We start from the raw sequence: 6,055 nt of genomic DNA, 5'->3' as shown, positions 1-6,055 counted from the left end.
GCACCACTCCTTCTTTCTGCACGGGGGACAAAACAATCCACATTCATATCAGAAGAGATGTTAAAAGAAGAGCTGCATATCAGTATTGATGGTTAGTGAAATTACGATTCTATTTGTTCAACCATATTAAGGCTTTAGTCACATTTTCCACCACAGTGTTGGTATTCCGTGCTTGCATCTCGGCGTTGTCAAGTGAATGGTTTCGTCCTGAGGTGCTGTTATTTTTGCCATACTCCCGTACGCCGCGGGAGGGCGGTGTTTCTCGACACGGTAACTCTGGCCAACACGTGATCTGTATTTTGGAGCTGGTTCCCACCCAGACACACCCCCTTTATTTTATACTGAAAGACTCTTTATATACAGTCTGTGTTCTTACCATAGACTCTTTATATAAAGTCTGTTATACCCATAGACTTTTTATATAAAGTCTATGTTATACCCATAGACTCTTTATATAAAGTCTGTTATACCCATAGACTATACGCAGTCTGTTCTTACCATAGACTCTTTATATACAGTCTGTGTTCATACCTCAAAGACACTTTATATACAGTCTATGTTCATACTCCATACAGAAGAAAAAACAAGAGGGTGAACATAACTCCACCACAACATAAAGTTAATGTTACTCTAGCAGGACAGTCTCAACAAAAATGATAATGTCTCATGAGAGTGAGACATGCATGGTCAAGTGTTTGGTTTTATTTTGTCTATCTCACAAGAAATCAGAAACACGTTTATTGCCAAGTAGATTTGTACATACAAGGAATTTGCCTTGGTGTTGTCGATAACGATCAAAAAATAGAAGGTAAGAGAAAAACACAAGTATCTGTACAAAGTAAGAGAAAAATACAACTACCACAAAAGAAAGGTGTAGATATATATAAAACGTTTACAATTAAAAAATTAAATATAGTAAACTTAATAAAAATACATTGTAAGTGAAAAGAGCTGCTGAGTGTTAAAACATTGTACAAGATTTTGACAGGGAATGTGCAAAAATGTCACAGTATAAACTGTATAAATGGTATATGTAATGTCAAATGTAATAATACAAATAATACAATACATTACAAGCTGTGCAGCAACCTGAAATCATGTCCACAAACCTTCTTTCTCCTTTCATTTATGCTGCATTAAATAAATTACAATCAACAAAATGATTCATAAAAAGATATCAGCCTTGATTGTTCAACCTTTTAGTTCATTACAGTAATCACCAAAATATCATCATTTGATCTATGTCATGATATTGTGTATAGGTTAATATTAATTAGCTGTAAGTAAGAATTGGCCCTACTTAACTAGTTAAAAAAATATGCCTTACACATAAATGTTCTGCAAGTTTTGCCTAAAGTATGCATGTCATAGGCCTATAAATGACAACAATACAAGATCAATTTTGAACCACTCAGGAATAACAAAGTGTGTATCACACCTTTCCATAATCAGATGTCACTAATGGTGATTTCAAACAGAGTATGAAGATAGAGTTAATGAATGTAATACACTATTTTCCCATTGAATACCATATTAGATTCTGAAAAGAGAATTTTTTCCCCATAAATTATGCTAATGAGTCTTGAGGTTGCTGCTAACATTAGCCTCAAAGATATCCATATTTGTGAACATGACCAGACAATTGCTGTTTGAAACTTTAAAAAGCAGTTTTATGATTAAGTAAAAATTTGGACTCCTTGTAAAATCTGAAAAAATAGACAAGGTGCACATCTCTTCTCTCTGTATGTACTGCTGGAGTGTCTTTGAACAGACATTTGAGCTGTCAGCTGATCCAAGCAACCTGTTAAATGGCCATTAGAGTTAGATTTATCATGTGAGTGTGTGTGTGGGTAACCTTTTAAAGCATGAACATCACAGTTTGACATTAACATTAGCTTTCATATGTTTCTCAGATTAGTATTAATCAAAACACAACACGAGCTGTTGTGAGGAGCAAACCGGAGACATTGTGGTCACAGTTCAGTCTCTAACCACACAAACCACCTTTCTGTGTGTGATTAGACTTCTAAATGAAATATTGGACGTGGTAGCAGTGATAAAGGCACAATAACAAGTTCCACATTTCACCACACGAGAGCAGTACAATGCTTGAGCACAGCACCACCAATGAATTGTATTCTCCTTAAAAGTATTAATCACAGCAGGGCCTCTATCTTATCCATTTTCTTTCAGTCACAATGGCTGATTTCCTGACAGGGAATTAGTTAGAGGAGATGAAGCGTGGAGAGAAAATGAGAAGATTCTCCATTTAGGTCTAAATAGCAAAGCCACTGGAGAGGTAAAACACTTTCTATAGAATTCCACTTCAATAGATTGATTGATTGTGGTAATTTTACAATACATGTACTGATATGTCTGATGTAAATGTTCATGTTCAGGAAGCCTTTTATCTTTGATGGATTAATTAAAGTTATTGCTGGTTAATTTATGTCGTTGATTCCCTTTAAAATGGCGATGAAAACGCATTGTGAGAACATATAATGACCTTAATATGATGGGTGCTCTAGAATACAAAAGGATCTACAGCAAATTCAGGTCCAGTTAGAAAAATAACATATGAATAATGCATTTTGTGTGATCATTGACTACATGGATAACATATACATGATTTCATTTATCAGTATAATCCAATGCTTAAAATTTAGCAATTAATATTAAAAATACAGTAATCAAAGTCATATACAAGATTAATGTACAAATAAATACAAGAAGACCCTTTAAAGACATGGACTAAATAACCAGGCTACCATACTTACACGCCATTTATTCACCTGTCCAAAGCACACTTTGATAAAACTACAGAGCAGGAGAACTTGAAGGGACCCTTTGATTCCCTGAAAAAAGAACAACAGCAAGATAAATGGTTAAGAAATCGTTATATTATTACATATATTTTATTATTATTAGAATAATCTAAGTATTTGTATTTTGTGAGGTGTCAGATAAAAATATTTGGTTGTCAAAGTTGTAGAGTAAAAGTTGGGGAGCATAAAGTGAGTCTGAACAGCTAATAGGACAATCTCTGACAATCTCTGAGAAACTTAGGACTCATGTTGAACATCTTACTCAAAAACTAAGGTGTTGTTTCTCTTTTCAAAGCAGAAAACACATTATACATTCTACCATACTGTCGACATTGGATTATGTAGATATGCTGTATGCCTTTAAACCTCTGGATGCTTTCGATCACAGTGCCATTCCATTCATTACAGCACACAGCTATCACACTCACCACTGTGAGTTATATGAAAAGGTCAGAGGTCATCCCTAACATCTAGAAGGCCCCAGCATACGTGTGTCTTCATTTATGAGGTCTTGCTAAGTTACTGAGAAATGTAACATCCCTAGTTGAGCTCAGAACTAATAACTATAACATGAATAAATAGAGCTTATTATCAATAACAACGACGACAATAATAACAACAATACTACTAATAAAATGATAAAGCTGATCTTAGCCTATTCATCTCCCTGACTGCCTCCTGTTAAACTGGGTGATTGATCTGTGGCTCTATTGTGTTTTTGTTGTACCTGACTACCCCCGCAGAGGAGATCTTGCTCTCAGTGTGTTCTATCCAGATATTAATTGCTCCTTTCATTTATCAAATCAGGCTGCATGTTGTCCTAGTGTATGTGAGATCATCTTCTTTAGCAAAAGACCTGGCCTACTGAAATGTCCTTGAGCAAGATACTTAATCCCAATATAGCTGGCTGATCCAGCACCCTAACCGGAGGGCAGAAATCAGTTTCCCTCTTCAGAAATTAAAGTACATCACATCAAATAAACCCTAACATTGTTGAATACCAATGTGCAGGAGGGACGTGCCCAAACTATGAATCTCCTCAACCCAATTGTAAGATAATCTGTTTTATTTCCACCCACAGAGTCTGATGGCAGCTGCTACGACTCTCATGTTGATACCTTAATGATGCTTCACACATCGCTCACTGGTAACAATACTAACTGCTTCCCCTGATGATGAATTCATGTCTGTAAACATGAGAACAAAGGGATGTTTATTGTGGCCAAGTATAAGTGCTGAAAACTGAGTGACTGCAGAGACAACAATAAAAAGAGAACTATTTATTACGCTTGCCAGTGTAGGCTTTTCAGTTGTGGTTTCCACTGACAAGAGCCTTTGCCAGTCTGCCTCCTTTGTTGCAGTCTGCTAATCAATGGCATCCTTACAAACTCTATCTCGCTGCTCTGATTGCTTGCAGACATGTTGGCGCCTTCCTCTGAATACTCACCAGTTTCTCCGTTCTCACCGCACAGATATTTGTCTATCTGCATTCCCCTGCACGATCCTACCACTGCGACTGTTTTGATCCAGAATTTTACGCTGTGATGCGCCATTAAGCCAAGATTCTGTCTAAACAAAAGAAAATGAGGTGAGTATTAAACTGGAGCATTTTGATTATGTATGCTCTCTTGAAAAAAATGTGTATATGGAGCTCATTTTTATGCAACTGTTTTCTCATAGAATATAAAGACAACTTATTGAGCTGTGATGTGGTAGATACATTCAGCCAGCTGTCAGTCTCTGTGGAGACCACATAGTTCTTGTGAACCTCAGCCCTGTAGACGAACAGATCCCTTTGATCCATTTAGTGCTGAATCACCTGCCATTACAACTTGCTGCAGGTCCACTACAAAACACTGGGTGGTGGTAAAGCTCCATGACTGTCTGCTACTGTCTTACTGATACTAAAACTGCCATCATGAGAGGAGAGGAGAGGTATATACTACATATAGTCTTGTATTGATATAGCAAGGTGCTATTGCAATTGCATTGATGTGTTGTGAATCTGCATATACAGACAGGTATGTAAAATACAGGAATGTATTAAACAGTAAGATATTGGATAATAGTAATAACAATAATCACAGTGTTCAGTAAACATTATTGAACATTTTTGGATGAACTGGAATAAATAAGACAATGAATGTCATAGAGTGTATGTCAGCAGTTCGTCCTTTAAAAGAGAAGAAAGGAGAAAAGAAAAGAAGAGAAATGCAGTAGATCAAAAGTCCAGCAGTATTCATTTCAATGTCATTATCAAATAAATGATCTTAGCTACTTTAAGATATTTTCGATACATAAAAAACAAAACAAAACACTCAAATAACATCGTTTTCATCCAGACAGGGGAAAATACCAATAATGTCACAAATAACAACCCTATTGTAATGTTAATTTTTTCTTAAAAGAAACATATATTTTATTGTAAGAACACAGGTTAGGATTTGAAAAGAATTACACAATAAAATGAAGTTGTCTTCTTAAGGTGTTTGGTGGTCACTGCAGGTTCATTTGCAGGAAGAAAAGCATCTGACTGACTGACAGGACTGAGGAGCTGCGGCTGAGGAGGGTCAGGAGGGAGAGGGAAGAGAGGCTGAAGGGGTGAGATGGAAGACCTTGAAGGACATCAGGGAGCGCCTAATAGAGGCTGTGAGGGCTGTAGAGAGGAAGATGGTCACTCTCAAGAACAGACTGGCTTGCTGGCAGCTCCTTCACCGGGCTGGCTGCCTGAAGAACTGACGGCTGGAGGATGAGGTGGAGAGGCTTGACAGGCAGCTGGCCATTACGCTGAGTGTGTTGTAGAAGCTCTTCTACAGCCAGAAACAAAATAACCATCCAAACCACAGTGCTGCTGCTGGCGACTAGACCATATAAGGAATTTAGCTCCCGGCATTTTCCCCATCCAAATATATATATATATATATATATATATATATATATATATATATATATATATATATATATATATATATATATATATATATGTATTTTATCACTCTATGCATTGTTTTAGGCCAAAATATAATAAGGCCGAAACTGCTGAAGAGAAAAGGTTGCTATCTGAGGATAAATCCAAAATGAACGTGGGGTTTGTAAGACAGGTAAGACAAGGAAGCAGACTAGAAGGATTATGTTCGTCATACTGAGCTGCTGTGATATTGAGCGAGACAGCCGTGCGCATGTATAGTGTAGTACATATATACCCAAGCAGCGGCTGACTGATCCTCTGT

At 36.8% G+C, this 6,055-nt stretch overlaps 1 long non-coding RNA gene across 1 annotated transcript; it reads left to right on the top strand.

The window, feature by feature from the left end:
- The first annotated feature begins 6 nt into the window (after positions 1-6).
- Positions 7-5,719, top strand: LOC121880645. Its single transcript, XR_006091612.1, has 3 exons — positions 7-91; positions 4,298-4,413; positions 5,331-5,719. It is a non-coding gene; the product is annotated as an uncharacterized LOC121880645 (long non-coding RNA).
- The last annotated feature ends 336 nt before the right edge of the window (positions 5,720-6,055 follow it).

Source organism: Thunnus maccoyii, chromosome 16 (assembly GCF_910596095.1).
Source record: "Thunnus maccoyii chromosome 16, fThuMac1.1, whole genome shotgun sequence".
NCBI lineage: Eukaryota > Metazoa > Chordata > Actinopteri > Scombriformes > Scombridae > Thunnus > Thunnus maccoyii.
The sequence above is the reverse complement of the archived record's forward strand: the minus strand, read 5'-3'. Positions and strand labels throughout refer to the sequence as shown.